This window comes from Mustela nivalis, assembly GCF_964662115.1.
Source record: "Mustela nivalis genome assembly, chromosome: 11".
NCBI lineage: Eukaryota > Metazoa > Chordata > Mammalia > Carnivora > Mustelidae > Mustela > Mustela nivalis.
Window position 1 is genome coordinate 43521936 of NC_139030.1, and position 15187 is coordinate 43537122.

At 35.5% G+C, this 15187-nt stretch overlaps 1 protein-coding gene across 2 annotated transcripts in view; it reads right to left on the reverse strand.

The window, feature by feature from the left end:
- MTX2 (metaxin 2) overlaps positions 1 to 15187 on the reverse strand; it is a 68736-nt gene that overhangs the window by 25096 nt on the left and 28453 nt on the right. The window lies entirely within an intron of this gene.

Sequence of the window (15187 nt, forward strand, 5' to 3'; positions counted from 1 at the left end):
GATAAGGGCTAACCAGGAAACATTTGCACATAAACCTGAAGAAAGTTAGGGAGCAAGCCACGTATCTTATCTAAGAGAAGAGCAGTCCAAGTTCAACAGAGCTGACGCAGTCTTATGTGTCAACTGGTGTGTCTGAGGAATAAGACCAGTCTGACAATGCAGATTAAGGAAGTGAGTGGTTAAGTGATGACATCAGAAGAGATCATGTAGGACTTACAGATAATTTTAAGGATTCCAACCTTTACTTTGAGTGAGAGGAACAATTTTGGGAAGGTGCTGAGCTGAAGACTGCAAGAATCTGACTAACATTTTAAAGGATTACAAGCAGCTATACAGAGATTAGACAGTAGAGAGTAGAAGAATAGAAGCAGGAGCACTAGTTAGAAGGATTCTACAACAATCCAGGCAAGAAATGATGGTGGCCTGGATCAAGACAAGAGTGCGAAAGGGAACAAAAAGTCAGATTCTGGCTGTATTTTTAAGCTAGGGCCAAAAGGTTTTGCTGATAACTGGATGTGAATACAGGAAAAAGAGAGGACTCCAAAGATGGCTCAAAGTTTCTGACATAAACAACTAGAATGATGGAACTGCCATTTACCAAAATAGGAAAACCTGTGGGATGAGCAGGTTTTGGTGGTCTCTTCCCAAAAGACTTGGGAGTCTTTAATAGGGACTTCTCTAATATCACTTAGCAGACAACTCTGCTCTCTTTTCAAAGACCTGGTCACTAAGGCACCGTTGTATGTTTTGAAACCATATAAGCAACTCTACTCAAATGTTGAGAAGCCCAACCTTAAAGGCCATCTCCATTTCTTTTGTGGAAGAGGTGACAAAAGTACCTACAAATTAGCATAATTTTTGTCAATATTTTCCTGCAAGTATGGCAATATTGAGATATTAAGAAAAGGAGAGAGGTAGGGGAGCCTGAGTGGCTCAGTCATTATGCATCTGCCTTAGCTCAGGTCATGATCCTGAAGTCCTGGGATACAGCCCTTTATCAGGCTCCCTGCTCAGTGAGGAACCTGCTTCTCCCTCTCCCACTTCCCCTGCCTGTGTTCCTGGTCTCACTGCATCTCTGTCAAATAAATAAATAAAATCTTAAAAAAAAAAAAAAAAAAAGGTGGAGCTATAATTATTATGCAGAATAAAAACACAACCAAGAAGAGTTGTTATCTTTGATCTCTTCTGTCCCCTCCAAGTTTAGCCCACCAAGTTTAAAAACTGAAAAGTTCATATCCAAAACATAAAAGAACTGACATAAGTTAACACCAAAAAAAAAAAAACCACCCAAATAATCTGGTTAAAAAGTGAGCAGAAGGGGAACTTGGGTGGCTCACTCAGTGAAGTGTCCGGCTCAATTTTGGCTCAGGTCATGATCTCAGGGTTGTGAGATGGAGACCCATGTTGGGCTCTGCACTCTGCAGGAGTCTGCTTGGGATTCCCTCCATCTCCCTTTCCCTCTGCCTCTCCTCCCACTCGTGCACACACCTGCTCTCTCTAAAATAAATAAATTAATAAACCTTAAAAAAAAAAGTGAGCACAAGACTTGAATAGATATTTTTCCAAAGACATCATAAAAACGGCCAACAGACACATGAAGTCATCAGGGAAATGTATATCAAAACCACAGTGAGATTTATTACCTTACACCTGTCAGAATGGCTAGTATCAAAAAGACAAGAAATTAAAAAGTGTTGGTGAGGATATGGAGAAAAGGGAACCCTCATGTACTGCTGGTAGGAATGAAAATTGGTGCAACCATTATGGACAACAGCATGGAGGTTCCTCAAAAAACTAAAAATAGAAATACCATATGATCCAGTAATTCCATTACTGGACCTTTATCTGAAGAAAACAAAAACAGTGATTCAGAAAGATATCTGTACACCTGTTTCACTGCTACATTATTTATAATATGCGAAGATATGAAGGCAACCCAAGTATCCATCGATATATGAATGGATAAAGAAGATGTAGTGTGGGGCGCCTGGGTGGCTCAGTGGGTTAAAGCCTCTGCCTTCGGCTCAGGTCATGATCCCAGGGTCCTGGGATCGAGTCCCGCATCGGGCTCTCTGCTCCGCGGGGAGCCTGCTTCCTCCTCTCTCTGCCTGCCTCTCTGCTTACTTGTGATTTCTCTCTGTCAAATAAATAAATAAAATCTTAAAAAAAAAAAGATGTAGTGTGTAGACACAAAGACACATACCATGAACTATTACTCAGCCATAAAAAAGAATGAGATCACTTATATGCAGACTCTAAAAAACAAAAGAAATGAACAAACAAAAAGACCCATATATACAGAAAACAAACTGATGATTGCCAGAGGGGAGGAGAGTGGGGGTGGAGGGAGTTGGGTGAAGAAAAGCAAGAGATAACAGGTTTCCAGTTATGGAATGCACAAGTCACAGGGATAAAAGGTACAGCATAGGGAATATATAGTCAATGGTATAGTAATAGAGTGGCATGGTGAGAAATGATACCTATACTTAAGGTGAGCATAACATAATGTATAGAGTTGAAATTAATGTAGCATTATCTGTCAGCGATACTTCAATTAAAAACAAAAACAAGGAGGCGCCTGGGTAGCTCAATCCATTAAACATCTGCCTTCGGCTCAGGTCATGATCCTGGAGTGCCAGGATTGAGTCCATAGGGCTCTCTGCTCAGCAGTGAGTCTGCCTCTCCCTCTGACCCTACCCCCTTCTCTCATGCCCCTTCTCTCTCCCCCTCAAATAATAATTAAACAACACAATAAAATGGGCATCTAGGTTACTCAATCAGTTAAATATCTGACTCTTGGTATCAGGTCAGGTCATGATCATAGAGTTCTGAGATCAAGTCCCATATCAGGCTCTGCACTGGGTGTGAAGCCTGCTTGAGATTCTCCCTCTCCCTTTCCCTCTGCCCCTCCTCTCTCTTTCTCATTTAAAAAAAAAAAATTACACTTTTTAAAATAAAAACATAAACAAAAAAACTAAACTAAAATGTCAATTTAACACACAGTTAAAGAAGAAGCAATGAGAAGCCATCCAATAACAGTAGTATTATCTTCTGAAAATATACTGAGAAGTAACACAAATAGAAGCCATTGTCACCAAGAGTCCTTTAAAATCTGAGCATAATGGTCCAATATGCAGGATATTTAAAATAAGTATGGAGATCTTATAATTAAGGTAAACAATAATATTAATAAGAAATCCAATTAAAAAATCTCAAAAATTATGCATATCTAGTTTCTTCAAGTCTTTATTTCCAAAGAAATATACTAAAAATATTACAGAAAGAATCTGGAGCAGCAAACTTAATTGAAATTCAATTTATTTTTTTAAAGATTTTATTTACCTATTTTGACAGAGAGAGAAGGAACACAAGCAGAGGGAGCGGGAGAGGGAGACTCCCTGCTGAACAGGGAGCCCAACACAGGGTTCAATCCCAGGACCCTAGGATCATGGACTTGAGCCAAAGGTAGACGCCTAATGAATAAGCACCCAGGCGGCCCTGAAATTAAACATAAAGCCAAAAACTCGGGGTACCTGGGTGGCTCATTCATTAGGCATCTGTCTTTGGTTCAGGTTGTGCCCCCAGGGTCCTGGGATGGAGTCCCGCATTGGGCTCCTTGCAGCTGGGAGCCTGCTTCTCCCTCTCCCTCTGCCTGCCACTCCCCTTGCTTGCTGTGCTCTCTCTTCATGTCAAATAAATAAATAAAATATTTAAAGCCAAAAATCATCCATTTCTTTTATAAAAAACAATAAATATCATGTTAACATGAGAAAGAAAATAGAATCTATAACATTAAAAACCTTGAAATATCACGCATCTTGTTTGAATTGCATTATCTTAACCAAAAATGAACAAATGAAGAAGTAAATAAAAATATTCAGTTCATAAAATAATGAGAAGGGCTCAAACCTGGCTGGAGAGAAACATAGCCAGCCAACAACAGGCCTGGCCTGGTCACTACATTTGCACAGGGAGAATGCTACACATCTCACTGAGACTCTGTCTTTACCATCATTTAGAGTAGGGCAAGTTTCTGTTGCTGACTCATACACACCATAGATTACTCTTAAGACTGGGTGACCCAGCACATTCCCACTCTTTAATTGTCACTGGTTAAGTCCCTAGCATAATCTAATAGATCCTAACAGAATACAGACTTAAGAAACATGCTGTTGGGGCACCTGGATGGCTCAATGGGTTAAAGCCTCTGCCTTCGCTCAGGGCATGATCCCAGGGTCCTGGATCGAGCCCCGCATCGGGCTCTCTGCTCAGCAGGGAGCCTGCTTACCACCCTCTCTCTCTGCCTGTCTCTCTGCCTACTTGTGATTTCTGTCAAATAAATAAATAAAATCTTTTTTAAAAAAGAAACAAACAAAGAAAGAAACATGCTGTTTAAGTAGAACACTAGAATGTCTTTTGAAAAATGGAAATCCTTTGGGGCACTTCGGTGGCTAAGCATCCGACACTTGATTTCAAATCAAGTTTTGATCTCAGGGTTGTGAGTTCAGGCCCTGTGCTGGGCTCCATGCTGGGCATGGAGCCTACTTTAAAAAAAAAGAAGAAGAAGAAGAAGAAGACGACGACGACGATGACAAGAAGAAGATGATGACGACTACAACTTCGGAGGAGAAGTAGGAGGAGGAGAAGGAAGGAGGAGAAGAAAGAGAAGGAGGGAGAAGAAGTAGAAGGAGAAGGAGGAGGAGAAGGGAAGGAAGAGAAGGAGAAGAAGAAGAAGAGAAATCCTCCTTATCAATTTTTTTAATTTTTTTACAGATTGATTTGTTTGAGAGAGAGAAAGAGAGATAGAGTGAGCACATGGATGGAGATGGAGAAGGAGAAGGAGACACCCTGCTGAGCAGCGAGCCCCATGTGGGGCTCCATCGCAGGGCCCTGGGTTCAAGATCTGAGCCTAAGGCAGATGCTTAACTGACCAAGCCACCCAGGCGCGCCCCTCTTTATCTATATTAAGAGTCAGAATAGAACAGTAAAGCTTAAGTCTCCCAGTGAGACATCTCTGGGTAGAATCTTGTTGACTGACTGTTAGCTTGAGAAAGCTCCTTTACCTCATAAGCTTTCTCACTTTTAAAGTGAAGACAATTAATTAGGCAGATTAACTGAAGTACTAATGTGTAAAACATCTTATATACTATCTGGCACACAGTAGTTCAATAAATATATTATTAAGATTAACAGTAATAATATTAGTAACAAATACTCATGTACCCATCTGCAAAAGAAGAAAGACTAACCTTGGTGATTTCAAAAGAAAGCTGACTTCGCTTACTACCCTTTAACACCTCCTTAAGAAAAAAGGTAAATAATTTTCCTTTATAATCAAAACAGTAAAATTGGGCATAAGACTTTAAAAAAATCCCTAAATAGATATTAAAAGGATAAATAAGGGAACATAACCAAAAGTACTTTTTTAAAGAATAATAAGGTAAAGAATAAATAATATGATTTCTATGATCACAGTATGTACCTTATATAAAGTATTTTAAACAAGGCAAAAACAAGTGAATAAAGATGTTTTGATATTAACAAATATTTACTTTCTGAATAATGTTTCAAAGTCACACATACTGATGAAACTGATAAACTCATAAAAGGCCTCCAGACTGTGGGCCCTGTTAGCACACACTAACCACCTCCATCTTATTCACTACTTTATCCTCGGCATACTACAGGGTCTCATGTAACATTTGCTCAATGACTAAGCCACAGATATTCACTATAATATGAAAACATACCTAAATTTGTAGAAAACTAGTAAGCTACAAGAAAGATTAGTATTTTGTTATTTTATAGAACCAAAGCTCACTGCATTAAAAAGTTAGATGTAATTCCTGTTAAATTCAGATTTTTAAATATCAATAAAATGACAAATACATCAATAAGCAGATATTGTTTTAGACAAACAGTAACAGGAATTTAACTTAAAAATTATCAGAAACACAATTCAATGAGCATAAATAGCTTCGAATAAGCAAATTTGGTATCAAAAACATGAAATGCTAGTAAAAGCACAAATAAGACAGATCACATCAGAGAACAGATCTCCCTTAACACAACTCTCACCTGATAACTACTTTTGGAATATCTGACTCAACTTTAGATACATCAACATCTGACAGCTGTAGAAAAAAAATCAAGTTCAGAAGGAAAGCAACAAAAAAAGATAACCAGAATAGGAAAAGGTACATGCTCTCCCTGTTAGAATTAAATGTAAATAAAAGTAAGCTGTAAGGTCGATACTAAGTATCAGGAACTATGAAACAGTCACAGAGACCAATTCATATAACCCAAGAACCTAAAGCAATACCAGTCAGATATTTGGCACTCAATAATGAACAGTTTGGGAGTAAAGAAAGGAAACTACTTTTTTTGAGCTCTTATAAATGATTGTTTCATTATTTACAGATAAATATTCCCAACTGAGAAAAATAACAACAAAAAACTCCAACAAATTTTAAATTCTTAAGATAAGCTAAATAGCGGATGGCAGGGATATAAAACATATTCATTTTGATAAACCAATAGTAACGCAATACTGGATCATTTACTAATAAACAGCACCAACTATCTTCTTTCCTCTTCTTTATTCCAAAAATAAAATGAACATTTACTTGTCTTACAGGCTAAATACATAAGAAATCTTGTGCATTTAAGCAATAAAATCAACACTGCTTGCCAATGAAAATATAAAAATACTACAAAATTTTAAAGAATTGTTCTTGAATGTTTAAAAGATTAGGTGCCTCACACGGAGTAATACTATGGAATTTAAGGGGTTATAAACATAGCTTCTAAAGTATGTAGATCCCATTAACAAAGTTATCCAAATTCTAATAGGGAACAAGCAATTTTCACCCTAACTATGTAAAGCTATCCTTAGACAGCAGACCTTGGGTTTTCTTCTTTAGGACAAAGCTTCTATTCATCTCATAATTAAATTTGAAATATTTCACATAAGAATTCACTATGGACTATTCTAAAGCATGCAATACCATTTTCAGGGCACAAAATGAAAATGGTTCTGAATTTTCATTCATATCTCATTTTATGGACACAAAAGAAAATCTGTGACGACAACCAAAGAATTATTTTCCACCTTACGGAAGAAGCATGTTTTAAAATTAAAAACCATGAACAAATCTACCTATAAAGTGATTCATTTTTTTATATCAAACAGCTGCAGACCCTGTAATTGAAATAATGTATCTAAGGTTACAAATGAAAAGTGTTAGGTATCATTCCTGAAGTGACAGATTAAGTTCCTAATCCAGTTAAAGTAATAGCTATATTTGTAGTTTAACATAAATTAAGACCTTAATTATATTTGTGACTATTTTAAACAAAATAACAAATTCCTTTGTACCTGAGAATGTAATTTATAGCAAAGCCAGGTTCATTTTCCAAACCAATCTATTTCACACTGCAGAAGTACTCTCGTATAATGGTGTAATGTAATTCTTGTTGTGGAATGTTGAAAGAGTAGATACACTAAGAGTACAGAAGCAGTTTGAAGATAAATGAAGATGCTATTCATTCAAGGGTAATTTCATCTTAGAACTATATGAAAGATGTTTTGTTCACACAGGCTAGTGTATGGCCTCAAATTTAAGTGTATTTTCAGCTCAAATATAATGCTGTTAGATCGATTATGCTGATACTGTATCTAATAATGAAGAATTCTAGCCCTTTTCTGTATAAAAAATAGACTGTCATTTTTTCATCCTAATGCTATGTCTTCACTGTTCTGTTTAACAGCAACAAATTTTTAAATCCTGCTCACTATTTACTTTTTAAGCAGAAAAGTGTATGGTTGATATTCTAATTTGAAATCTCTCCTGACTGCAGCAAAGTGTATTTTTGCTATGTTAACTAGATACTTATGTTAGCAACCCACTACCCTCCAAAACCATTTTATTTCACTAATCACTAAAAATGACAACTCTAATAGCCACCGAATTCTATATTGAATATGTTTCATTTTCACAAATCCTGTAACACAAATTTAAATGTTTTGTATATACACCATTTATGTTGAGGAATTAATATTGATACTGAAAATGTTTTTAATCTGTTAAATTGTTTGCAATTTAAGTTCAATTTTAATTATCTCAATTTAAATTATCTTTTCTAAAGATCATCTTCTAAGTATTTAAATCCTTCCAAGTTTTATAAGCATAAATCACCAAAATACTTTAATACTGCTGGCATATAAAAGGTGATAGAAGACAGTCAATCTGAAGACTTTAAATTCAGTGATAAAACATCCTACAGCTTCCGTTTTTCTCATTTTACTAAAATACTGAAAAGATTTTATAAGTCTCCTATGTAATAAATATTCCCTAAATTTCTCTACCTCTAAACACTCCTTTCCTTCTTCTATTCCTGAAACTAAATACAGAAGTCTCATTTTGCAGAGGATGATCAAAGTGAAGGGATGAAAAAAACCTCAAAAAACTTTTACAGTCTATGAAACTTAAAGCTACATAATTTTAAAAAATTTTTTCATAAAAGAGTATTCTCCTAATTCTCTGTTAAGACATACACACTGGTGGTATCCTACTTGGATTTTTATCAGGTTTGAACAGACACTTAAAAAAACAAAAACTGTAGACAACCATGAATAACTTGTTTAAAGAAAAAAAGGTATCCAACCAAACTGAAAATTCAAAAGCATTTCCTCCACAATTCTCAAGGTAAGCTGTCCACAGCAGCCACCTCAATGACAAGACATGTTTATAGCGGATGTATTTTCATAAGCACTGTTATTTCTCCAGTGGCACAAGTGACTCACAATCTTTAGGAGAGAGAGTTCCTCCTCTCTGCTGCTCTTCCCAATCACTACAGGAGGATATTATCATTTAACTGCTAATTAATACGTCTACCTAAAAAGCATCATTTGCTAAAAGGAAAAAAGCAAGGGTCAGCTAACAATTTATCAGCAGATGTTACATATAAGTGTTCATGGCCCAGAATTAATAGGGTAAAAATGCTGACTTTTTTAAATGATACAACATATTCAACAGAAAAAAATAGTTTTTTTGTTGTCTGCCCTTTCATTTTTAAAGACAGAGTATTCATTCACAAGAAGGGGGAAATGAGAATATTAAGTAGAATAATGATATTTCCCTTAATCTGAGCTTAAATGTTATACTTACTGGAAGTGAGTATAAAAACTGAGTAAGTGAAAGGTAGCATTCTCTTGTATGCAGTATTCTAGTAATTGTCATCAGTTCAAGACACTTTCTAAAAGTAAAGCCAAACTTTTGCAAAAGACTAAGCCATACAAAAAAGGAAAACAGGTTTCTTTGTAAGTTGGTTTCTTATAATAAACAACATCCTTTCTAAAACTTACTAGAAAGTAACAATTTTATTATATGCATTCATAAAATATAGGCACTAAATTCAGCATTCAACATCATCTTGTATTTCTAATGCTATTCTAATGCTATTGCTTTTACTTTTTTCAAAAGAATTTCTCATTTATTATCTAACTTGAGCTTCACAATAACGGAAAACTCAGGTAAGACTGCCTTTATCACATTTCAGAGATCCAAAAGCTGAGACACATTTATCTTTCACATCTTAAAGTAATCTATAAATTTGAAGATACAACTTGCTAGGAAATGTCAGAAATGATTTTTGAATTTAAATGTCCACTTTTTTTGAATAAAAATTCAAAGATCTGTGTCCCTGGACTGAACCGATATGCAACAAAGTCAAAGTCTTGACTCTAGACTCCCTGGTTTTGCATTCTAGCTCTGCCAAGTACATCCATGTAAGTTTGAGAACCTCTCCACTTTAACTTGCTACTTTGTAAAATGGGACTACTACTACTACCCACCTCCTAGAGTTGCTGTGTGTGAAAATTATCTATGACATGTAAGGTACATTTAACAAGACCTGGCACATGGAGTAAGCACTGTGTACATTTTAGTTTCGGTTATTATTGCTGTTCTTACTAACACTACCTGCAGAATGTGGATTATAATAGCACCTAAACTTCAAGTTGTTTTAAGGATTAAATGAGTTAATAAGAATAAAGTGCTTAGCATAGTAATGAGCACATGATAGGTACTCAATCATTATTGTCTGTTTACCTCCACAGTCTGTGGGCTCTATGACCTTGGGCAAAGCTCAAGTCCAGTTCCCACATCTTTAAAATAAGGTTCATAATAGTCCCTTACACCAGGATTATGGTAAGGATTAAATGAGATACTTCATATAAAAGCTCTCAGTAGAATGCCTTAAATAAAAGTCTTCAATAGAAACTAACTTTTAAAACAAATCCTATTCAGAATTAAAAAAAAAAAAAATACTTTGAATTAAAGCATTCAATATTGACATTTTTCAGGTACGGCATGAATGATTACAAAAATTAATAATGTTCACACAAATTCAAATATGTCCCTCCCCCCAAATTTTTTTTTAAGATTTTATTTATTTATTTGAGAGAGGACACGAGTTGGGGAAGGAACAGAGGAGCAAAGGGGGAGGGAGAGAGACAAGCAGACTCGGGCACTGAGTGCAGAGCCTGACACAGGGCTAACGCCAGGACCCCAAGATCATGACCTGAGCCAAAACCAAGAGTTGGATGCTTAACTGACTGAGCCACCCAGGCACCCCTCCAAAAAAATTCTTAAACCTAACATTTATTTTAATTACTCCCAGGTGTTTAGGCATTATAAAGCCTGCAAGCTTCCATTCCGCCTGCTGATACTGATTATACAAACTTCCATCAATGAATAAGAGAAGGAAATAATAACCAACATTCACTGCATATTTACATTGTGCCAAGTACTTTTCTAAGTACTTTATATATATTAACACATCCAATCCTCATGACATCCAATAAAACAGCTTCTTTATATCCATTTTACAGAGGAACAACAAAGAGTAATGTTTATGGCATTCTATATTTAGAAGAGACCAACTCCCATTTCATTTGTGGAAGCTGCTATAAAAGACAGCATATACCAAATCAGTAAAGTCATAAACTTCTTAAGGAAAATAAGACATTTTACTCAGAAAAACTGCAGGGGAGTTCATATGTATTGGCTCATACTATATTTCTAGACATGTGCTGTTCAATACAAGTAGCTACATGTGGCTACTGAGCACCTAAAATGTAGCTAGTACAAATTAAGATGTGCTCTAAGTGTAAAATACACATATTTTGAACTTAATATAAAAAACGTAAAACATCCCATTAATCAATTTTGTACTGATCACATGGTAAAATAACATTTGGATACAATGGATTAAATAAAACATGATTAAAATTCATTTCATCGGTTTCTTCTTACATTTTTTAATAGGACTACTACAATTTTTTTTTTAATTTTATGTATTTATTTGACAGAGAGACAGATCACAAGTAAACAGAGCAGCAGGCAGAGAGGGGGAAGCAGGCTGAGCAAAGAGCCTGATGCAGGGCTCGATCCCAGGACCCTGAGATCATGACCTGAGCTGAAGGCAGAAGCTTAACCCACTGAGCCACCCAGCTGCCCCCAAAATTTTTAACTACATATGTGGCCAACATTATATATCTGTTGGACAACAGTTCAGGTTTAGGAGGTGAGAGTAGTAACAGAGAATTATTATTTTTTTAATTAAAAAGAGTAACTGAGAGGTGCCTGGGTGGCTCAGTGGGTTAAGCCTCTGCCTTCTGCTCAGGTCATGAGCTCAGGGTCCTAAGATCGAACCCTGCATTGGGCTCTCTGCTCAGCAGGGAACCTGCTTCCTTCTCTCTCTCTGCCTGCCTCTCTGCCTGCTTGTGATCTCTCTGTCAAATAAATAAATCTTAAAAAAAAAAATTTAACTGATTTATAGACATATAATTTACACACCATACAATTCATCCTTTTATTTAAGTGTCCAATTCAATTTTTAGTATATTTATAAAAGTGTGCAACTATCACCATTGTCTAATTTTAGAACATATTCATCACTTCAAAAAGAAACCCTGTACCCATTACATCATTCCCAATACCTCTCACTTCCTATTTCTACCTCTCCTCAGCTCCTGGCAACCACTAACACACTTTCTCTCTCTGTGGATTTGCCTGTTCAGTAACAGAGATTATCAAAGTTCTTTTCCCAATTACACATACACAAAGACTGCTTATACATATATGTACATACCACTACACACATGCACACACACACTGCTCATGAGAACCAGAGGAATATGCTACACTAATACTTCACTCTATTCAACATATAGGACTGTTATATGACCAGACAAACACTGCTGGTTAATACCAGTACTTTTTGGGTGAGGAGGAAAAAGCAAACCTAAGAGGAAATAACAACCATGGGAAAAAAATTTATTTTCTTTTAAACTGAAATCATAAGGGTTCCTTTAAACAAAAAAGATCTAACCACTTAGTTCCAGGACTATAATAAATGCCAAGTCTATGCTCTAGGTAAAATTTAAATTTCCTGATTGCTTAACTGGCAGACTATTAAAATATCTGATGCCTGATATCTGGTATCTTCTAGAAAATATTGTTTATGGATACCTGTCACATTGTTTTGATCAATTTTACACATTTAACTGATACTTCTAAACGGATACTGGTCCACTATATAGAAGAAAATTACTCCATAAAGTTTACATCAGATATCTGGAAAAGTCACATTTATAGTCATGGCTACTATCAGCTGTCAAGTCAAAGAATATTGAAGAAAACTAAGAATTTTTAATATATGCTGGTTAATTTATCATCTAAGTGACATATGTAGGATAACAAAAAATTGAAATGGTTAAGCAAATTCTGCATTTTAAAAGGTTCTCTTTTTTTCTGGTTTTACTATTAATTACAACTAAATTTTGAGGAGCCATGGAGAGAAAGTAAATTAATAGGAACCATAAAAACAGAGTTGCTAAATAAAGTGTATACTAAGGTTTCTTTTTTCTTCCCTTCCCCAGATTACTTAAAACATTATCATTATTATTATTATTATTATTATTTTAATGGTAACATGCTGGTATTTTGATTTATACTAAAAAATAGTTCATTCCAGGGCTTTTCAACATTGACACTATTTATCTCTGGGGCTGGGTAATTCTTTGTTGTGGAGGGACCGTCCTGTGCGCTGAAAGCTGTTTAACAGCATCCCTGGCCTTTACCCCGTAGATGCCAACAGCACCCTCCCCAACAGTTATGACAACCAGAAATGTCTAAACACTGTCAAATGTCTTCTGTCAGATAGAAATCTCCTTCAGTTAAGAACCACTGCTCTATTCCTTCTCAAAATACCTTTTAATTGGTGGAAATGACTTCAATAACTTTTCACAGGGGATCCCCAAACAGCTTCAGCAAGGAGATCCATAAACCCCCTGAAACCATATGCAGAAAAGCTGAGGTATGTGTCTATTTCATGTGTGCACTCTGGAATGTTTTCTGGAGAAATGGTTTATAGTTTTCATGAGGTCCTGAAAGAGTTATCCCAAAAATGGCAATTTAAAAAGGGTTAAGAATTAGTGCTTCAGTGAACATACTCACTGTGCTATGAAGTTATTTTTTTCAAAGATAAACATTGAAAAATACTATTTTATACACAGCAAATAATTTGCTTGTGCGTTCAATTATCAGGCAAAATTGCTTTTACCACACTTATGAATCTTTCACTCAACAAACATTTACCTAGTACACCTGATATGCTATGCAGTTTGTTATTAGTATCTGAAAGCTAAACTTAAATTCACCCTCACCAAAAAAAGAAAAAAGATTAATAGCAGTATGAAGTCCACATTTATTGCATAAAATCAAGTGAGAATTTCTGCTTCTCAAAAATTAATGTTAAGAAAAAAAATACACAAGTTGTAATAGTAGTATCTAAAGATAAAATAAAGGGGGGAGGGTGCCTGGGTGGCTCAACTGGTTAAGCATCTGCCTTCAGCTCAGGTCATGATCTTAGGGTCCTAGGATTGATCAAATCCCCTCTTAGGCTATCTGCTCAGGGAGAGTCTGCTTCTCCTTCTCCCTCTCCCTCTCACTCCCTTATAAATCTTATAAATAAATAAATAAAATCTTTTTAAAAATGAAGATAAAACAAGGGTAAATAAATGAAATATATGTAATTTACATTTTTGGTAAAAAGATTTAAAATAAATCCTAAAGATGGGATGCCTGGGTGGCTCAGTAGGTTAAGCCACTATCTTCAGCTTTCAGGTCATGATCCCAGGGTCCTGGGACAAGTCCCACATCCAGCTCTTTGCTCACTGGGGAGCCTGCTTCTCTCTCTGCCTCTGCCTGCTTGTGCTCTCTCTATCTCTGACAAATAAATAAGTAAATAAAATCTTTAAAATAAATCCAAAAGAAAGAAAGATACTCATATGAATAAATTATTATCCAAACACGTTTCTTCTTTCCATCTTTTCTTTCTTTCCCCCTGCCTTAATAAACGCAAAGATATACTAAATGACATGGTATCAGACATAGTAACCAAATGCAGAGAATATCAAGTTAAATAAAAAATGTGAGATGACCAAGTGCTTACCATCATGCCTATAACATAGCAAAAGCTCACAGGCTTTTCTCTTGCCTTTCTTTCTGTCTTCCAGAAGCTCATCATCCCATCTCCAAAAATGCCACATGTCTTAGTTTCTCTTTTAAGCTATCTTTTAGTGCTGCACAATAAAATCCTCTTTGTGATTCAAACTATGTAAGCTAACTAAGTAAGAAACAGCTACATATGCAAATGTTTGAATAACTTTAATTCTATAATCTCCATAGGCATTTCTCTCCCTTTTTTTTTAGTAAATTGTGGTGTATTCATACAGTGGGATAACACTCATCAATAAAAATGAGTAAATCAGAGGTATATCTATCAATATGGACAAATATAAAAAACAAAGTCAAGTACCAAAAAAACAAACAACATATCAATTTGTTAAATTTACACGAATTAAAAAAGCAATCTATAATACTAGTTATTTTTGTTCTCTTTTTTTTTGTATAAGTTATCTGTAGTCCCATCATATGATAAGCAAATTCAGGATAATGAAAGAGAAGAGAGAGGGAAATAGAATCAGTGAAGGTTATACAGAGCCCTGTAAGTAGTATCTGTAAGGGCTTGTTTTATTTTTTTTTTTTAAGCTTTTAATTCAATTCCAGTTAGTTAATGTACAGTGTTTTTTAGTTTTTAAAGCAAATAATCCCCAAGT